This window comes from Corvus brachyrhynchos, unplaced genomic scaffold (assembly GCF_000691975.1).
Source record: "Corvus brachyrhynchos isolate BGI_N302 unplaced genomic scaffold, ASM69197v1 scaffold555, whole genome shotgun sequence".
Classification (NCBI taxonomy): Eukaryota; Metazoa; Chordata; class Aves; order Passeriformes; family Corvidae; genus Corvus; species Corvus brachyrhynchos.
In genome coordinates, this window is record NW_008238357.1 from 416,936 (window position 1) to 423,900 (window position 6,965).

The window sequence follows — 6,965 nt, forward strand, 5'->3', positions numbered from 1 at the left end:
GGAGGCAGGGCCGGAGCTGGGGTGGGCGAGGACCTGGCCCATCCCCGGCACGGGCAGCGCTGCTCGGGGCTGCGCCCCAAGGACGGCGTGGGACCCCAAGTCAGACCCGAACGGCCCCAAGGAGATCTCGGTGCTCACCCGAGCTCTGGCTGGCCGGGCCTCACCCAAAAACACTTCTGGGGTGGGCGGGGGTGAGACCCCCAAAGCACTCTCCATCCTCTGAACCGCAGTCCCCGGACTGGGGGGGGGCTGTGTCCCTGGGACAGGGGAAGGGTCTGTCCACACAAGGCGTGTGGAGAAATGGTGGCCCCGAATTGCTGCTGAGACTGGACCAGACGCTCTTTAAGGTTCTAGGAGAAGTTTGGGAGAATATGGTCACCCCCCAATTCCCCTCCCCGGGCCGGGCAGCACAGAGAAAATGGGTCTGGGAGCTCGATCTCAGTGACGGAGTTGAACCAGCCAGTCCCTCCAGGGACCTCCGGATGTGGACTAGGCACCTCAAAACTCACATAAATCACTTCCCAGGACTGGGGCTGGTTTATCCAAGTGCTGCAGGGAACAGCACCTCAGATGTGGGGCAAGCGGACTCTCCCAATCTGCATCTGCACCGCTCCCCATCCTTTCTCCCTCCTCTGCTGAGACTCGGGACTGGAGTTGTCCCCTGCTCTGTCTGCCTCGTGAGAGATGTCCCAGCCCTTGGGGCCGCCCCTTGGGGCTGCCCCTCATCCCTCTCCTCATCAGAGCCCGCACACCCCACAGCAGGAGTGGGATCAGCTGTGGGACCATCCCAACCCAGGGCTGATTTTCCATCAGCTGATGTCCCATGGGGTCCCTGCTCTCCCCCTTGGGCAAGTGGCCAGCAGAGAGCTGGGGGTCCCAGCCTCCGAGGGCTGTCTGGGGACTGTGGCATTGTGCCACCTCTGGGCACTGGGCTGTGCCAGCAGCAGGGCGAGGTGAGCTTAGTTTGCTCTGCAGAGAGAAAAATAAACCGAGGCTCGCGGGCTCCTGTAAACACAGCGCTATTTATGGAGCGTTCGCATCCCGCAGCATCTCCTCACACCTCCTCCACTGCAGGGAAAAGTGATGCCCCCTGTGGCTGAGCCCCTAAATCCAGAGGCAAGGCGTGGGATGGGGGTGCTCAGGATGGGCTATTGAGAGTGGAAAGGGCATTCCCAGAGACCCCAAAACCCCTCGCCCACCACGTTCCCAGGGTGAGTGTCCTTGCAATCAACCTCTGGCTGGGAGCAGGGCAGGAAAACCGGCAGGTTCCTCACGGGAGTGCAATGCGGAAGCAAACGCAGGCAGGGCCTGGCCTAATTGTATGCAAATCTCCCAAACAGAGATTAAAACCACTCCTTTTCCTTTGTGGATTTGCAGTTTGTTCTCCCTCCCTGGATTTGTGCCCCTGAATGCTCAATTTTAGCAGCACCCCTAAAACCCCTCATGTTATGCCAAAAAGGAGCTGCTGGCTGCAAACCTGCCACAGGGGGTCCGAGCTCTCTCACCAGCTCAAGCAAAGTGTCCCAGGGCTCGGGGAAAGTCTGCAGAGGCTGGAGGACCAAACTGATACAGGTGGTTGCACAGAGCCCATTCCTGGTAGACAGGGATCATCTGTTCATTCTCCTGACACCAAGCTGGGGATGTGTCCGAAGAGTGTCAGGGATTCCTTAAAAACCTGTGAAAAGGAAGTTTCTGGTGAGCATCAAACACTGAGAAAGTTATTCAGGTCTTCCAGGCTCTTTCTGGGGTTTGTAAGGAGAAAATGTCCTGAGAGCTGCAATGGGTTGTGAAGATCCCAAAGGGCTGGATGACGCTGCTGTGGATGAATACCTGGTGCCACCCTTGGCACACAGGGAGAGATGGGATGAAGTGGGACAAACAGGGGACATGCTGTGGCTTCCTGCACCAGCTCCCATGAGCTGGGGACAGGAGCAGCCTGTGGCCATGGCAGGAGGGGGCGGTTGGTGCCTGGCTCGATGCCAGCAGGATGCACCTGAGGCTGTGGCGTGTCTGGGCCGGCTGATGAGACCAAACCCTGACTGAACCTCAGGGCTCGGCAGCAGCCAAGAAATGCTTTTCCAGGGAGACAAGTCAGGGCGTGGGGAGTTCATTTCTGCCCATCCTTCTTCAGCTTTTCTCTGGGGTGTGAGTTTCCCCCTCCTGCCTCAGTTTACCTGCACAAAGAGTAGCTCCATGGTGCCATTCCGGGTGCTCAGGGCAGGAGAAGTGGAGGATTTCTCCACCTCTTCCATCATGGCAACCATCCCACAGCACTTCTGGTCATGGAAAGGGGCCTCTTAATTAGGAAAGTTAATTAGGAGCGTGGCTGGTGCCAGCAGCACAGAGATGTGTGCTTGGAGGGCTGATGGCTCTGAGAGATATTAATTAGGACGAGTGACCCCCTGAGTGCCACAGTCTGGTGGGTCCACAGAGGATGGCGCAAGGCAAAGAAAGAAGCAGCAAACAAAGGGAAACCCCGGAGCTTTTCCAAGGAGGCCTCTGCTGTGCTGAGATGTCTGGGAATGATGCTCACCCCATAGTGGTGGGGCCACTGCTCTGTGTGTGCCAGTGACACAGAGCCCTGGGGACGGACCTCGCTCAGGACACGGTTGCTCTGTGACTTGTGCTCAGTTTCTCTTCCATTTAATGGGATACACGGCCCTGGGAAGCCGTCTGGGGATCAAGGAGTACCAGACTTCTGTAGGGTGGTGCATCCCCATCTGGGCTTGGCAGCAGATGCCCAGCAGCAATGACACAGCGCAGAAAACATCTCAGGAGATAATTTAAACCAGCAAATCCCAGAGAGTGGATGAAGGAAAGGCTGTTTCCCTGTGGACTGCCTGTTCCCCCTGAGCACATCCCACTGCTGTTACTCAGAGCAGGTTGGGAAGGGGGCTGGCAGCGCTGCCCGTGCGCCGAGGGAGAAACTGAGTCACGGGAGGTGCCTGTGATCCCTCAGCCCTGTGCAGGCACAAGGATGTGCCCCGGCTCCCTGGGTAGCCTGGGTAGATGCTACATCCACGATGCTACAGATTCCCACAGTAGCCAAATGGGTCAGGCCCCACTCGGATCCCTGCCAGATGCCAGCCAGATGCTGCCCACAGGCAGCTGGGTCACTGTGCCGGGTGCCTTGGCACAGCAGGATATTGCCAGGTTTTTGTGCTTCCCTGTCAGGGAGGAGCTGCTGAGACACCACTGGGTGGAAGAGAAAACTCTGCCGAGCCGCGGGAGCTCTGGCAGCGCCGTCCCTGGCAGGGCAGCGGGGTAGGGCAGAGGTCTGTCCCGAGGTCCGCCCCACATCCCGATCCGGGCCCTTTGCCTCCGCGCCGCTGCCTCCTCCTCGCCACACCGGGATTATTTTATTCCCCAGGGAGCCCCGGGAATGTTATCGAGCTGGGCTGAGGGCCAGGAGCTATTCCTGCCGCCGCTTCCAGCCGGCTCTGTGGAGCAGGAGGGGGTTAAACCTTTCCAACCCCGCCAAGCAGTTTAGAGGATGGTTCAAACCCTTTGTCCCCCATCCAGGGCCATCCCTTGAACAAACCCAGCGCTGTTTGGCCTCCGGTTTCAGCTGCAGTGGCCCGTGGAAGGGCAGGGCGGGGCCCGCTCCTCCAGCCCCGCTGTGCCGTGGGGAGGGAGGAGGGAGCCCGGCGCTGTGAGGGCTCTGGAACACCCGGCAGGGATGACAGATCCTTCTGGGGCAAAGACTGGCGTGAAACAGTGACTGCTCAGGAAAGGGGGAAAAAATGGCTGTGTGAGAGGAAAATGTAAAAGGAAAAATGTGAGTTCAGGTTTGCTACGAGGGATGAACGAGGGGAGCTGCTTCTCTTGATGGATCTCGGAGATGCTAAAGTAAATTTCTAATTGATCTTTGGGGAAATACTGGGGAGGGGATGAAGAGCTGAGTGGGTGTTGTGGCTGGAAGAGCCCAGGGCCAGCCCCAGCCCTGGTGCTGTGATGGCCTGGGAACACCTGGGGACACTGTAGGGGCAGTGGAAAACGAGGATTTGGGGTGAAGGAGAAAACCGGGATGAAGGAGTGACAGCAACAGAGGGAAATGTCCGAGGAGGACTGGGCTGGGCTGGATCGGTGCCTCTGGGTGAGGATGGAGAGGTGGCAAAAAGGAAACCAGGAAACCATGACTGCTGCTCCCCAAGCCCGTATCTCTCGCTTTAGTGTTATGTCCCATATTTCTATATTTAAATTCCCTGCTTTTAGCTTCCAGCTGTCATTTACAGCTCTCGCTTTCGGTAACAGAGCTTTTCCCCCCACTCAGACTCTCACAGACTATAACCACCTCACCACCCTCCAAAAGCTCTTCTTCCACCCAGCTCCTGCAGCCTCTGAGTCCCGCACTTGGCTGCTGCCCTCATTATTGCCTTCCAACCAATTTAAAGAGAATTCTTTTATATCCAGAAATTAATTCAGGACAGCAATTCATTGGGCAGGTTCTCTGTTGTAGGAAAAGCTGTTCAAACCCTTCCCACATGCCTAAACCTGCAGATTCCTATGGAAGACGTGGAAAATTCCTTATCAGCAGAGGGGATCCGCCTCCTGCCCTGTTCCACGTCTCCTCTTCCAGCTGGAATCGTTTCCCCCGCGGCCCTAGAGCCGCACAAACACCGCTGGAACCGTCCGAGCGCCGGCGAAAGCAGCGTCCCGGCCGATCCCCGGGGAATGGCTTGTCCAGGACGGTGGCGCTGCAGAGGGACATGTGACATTCCGCAGGGCTCACAGCAGCCCCGGGACGACCGGGGAGACGTTCCCACAGCTGGGCGCCTTCCTCGGGGACGCGGGGCCAGAAGTCCCCGCCACGAGCTCGGGGCGCATCAGCTCCGTTGGACGCGGAGGCTCCTGCTTCCTTTGCACCCCCCCTCCCATGGATTGGGGGATCTGGGGGGCAGGGCCTGGCGTGGGGTCATCCGGCCTCCCACCGCGGAGCTCCGGAGGAATCTGTGCCCGGGGTGTGACTCGGTGATGCCCCGGCCCTGCTGCCACAGCGGCGCCGCACGGCTCCAGGGGTTGGAGAGGAGGGAAAAGGGGGGTCCCTCAGTGCTGCACAGGCCAGGGGGCGTCGGCTGGGCGGCTGCAGTTTTGGAGGGCTGACACCCCCCAGATTGTCTCCGAGCTCTGGGGGAGCGGGGGTGGGCCGATGGGGAATGCAGGCACCGCGGTCGCTTGCTGGGAAATGCTGGGAAAAGCACCGGGCTGAAGGGCAGAGACCCCGACAGGGGCTGTGAAGGCAGTAGCCCCAAATTTCCTCTCCTCACCCCGGAGCAGCCCTTTCCACGAAAAGCCTTGGCTGGAGCAGTGTTTGCCATCCATGTCCGTCTCCTCCCCCCAGGACACGCGGGGATGGAGCAGGGAAGGAGCCTCCCCAGTGTGTCCCCACGACACTCACACCTGCTCACCCTTCCCAAAATACTGTAGGGGGGCAGGAGCTCGGATGTTGCACCTCTAGGGATCCCCTGGGATTAAAAGGTACCCAGGCACTGGAAACTGGGAATCTGGGAAAGAAGCCCAGGGTCCCCTCCTGGGGACAAGGGACGTGCCCAGCCCCTGGGGCAACTGGGACTCCCAGTTTCACGTGCCTAAATAAATGCTCTTGAAAAGGCAGAGACCAACGTGAACTCCAGTGGCTGAGGGGGTCCCCCCTCCCCTAGCCATTGCACTTCCCGAAAGCAATTAAATCCATGGGGCCAAAGGGACCAGATGGGACATGGACACTGGGAAAGAGAATCCCATGAGGGACAGAGGAGAGGAGAAAGAGAATAAATAGAAGAAATAATAAGATTAAATGATATTGTACAATTAATATATTATAATATTATATTAATGTTATATTATATATTATTTTGAATAATTATTAATTAATAACCTATGGTTCATTATTAATATTATTAATATTATTTTATACTTCTGCTGCAGAAGAAACAGAGAGGGGAACATCTCAAATCACATTCCTGTCCCTCCCTATGGGATGAAAGCTGGCTGCTCCCCAAAACAGATTTAGGGACAAATGTGTCTGCTACAGCTGAGGCCAAAAATTCCTTCTCCAGGACAATTTCATCTCCAGATGAGCAGGAAAACGCAACGGAAAGTGTTTCCGGGAAATCTCCCCAGTTCCCTGGAGTCCCCCCTCCCCGGATTAGGATGTTTTGGCCTAAAAGATGAACGAGGGAACTGGGACTGGGGCAGGAACCGCAGGAAGCCAAACCCTGGGAGCTATTTTCGGCCATCGGGCAGGAAAAACACCTGTTGGGGTCATTACGCCGGGGAAAAAACAAACCTCGAGATTTTCTCCCATATGGGGGTCAGAAACAAACAGCTGGGATCATCCCTGCTGGAGAGCTGAAGCTGGACACAAACGAAATGGGTTTCCAGATCCTGATCCCCACTCTCAGCCCCCAGGCAAAGGGCTGGGGCCCCACCCTGGATCCTGCGGGGAGAAGGGCGGATTCCCCCTAAAAAAGGGGAATTCAAAGGGGTCTGAGCTGCCTTCGGGCTCTGACTCGCGGTCCCTGAATCCGGACTCGGCTGTGGATAACCGGGCTGCTGGTGCCCTCTCCCGTCCAGCTGCGGTGGCTGATGGCTCCTGCAACCCTCCTCTATCTCTCCTGCATCCCTCCTCTATCCCTCCCGCATCCCTCCTCTATCCCTCCTGCAACCCTCCTGCCATCCCTCCCGCATCCCTCCTGCCATCCCTCCTGCCATCCCTCCTCTATCCCTCCCGCATCCCTCCTGCCTCCCTCTGCCCTTCCTCCTGCGCGGAGCCGGAGACCTTGACCCTCCCTGGTCCCATGGGACCCTCGGGCGACCTGACCAGGGAATGGAGGGTTTATCCTTGGTCACAAACTCGTGGTTCCACAAATTTGCCTTTCAAGGCATTTTTCCTCTCAGGCAGCCAGGGGTTGCATTTCCTCAGTGGCTGAGGTGGGCTGGGAGGAGCTTGACCCCCTGAAATGGGA

General features: G+C 57.7%; 1 protein-coding gene across 1 annotated transcript in view; it reads right to left on the reverse strand.

The window, feature by feature from the left end:
- ADORA1 (adenosine A1 receptor) overlaps positions 1-6,965 on the reverse strand; it is a 50,010-nt gene that overhangs the window by 24,232 nt on the left and 18,813 nt on the right. Inside the window, exon 3 of the mRNA XM_008634652.2 lies at positions 6,779-6,785. The gene's annotated coding sequence lies outside the window, so the exon portion shown is untranslated. The remainder of the gene's footprint in view (positions 1-6,778; positions 6,786-6,965) is intronic.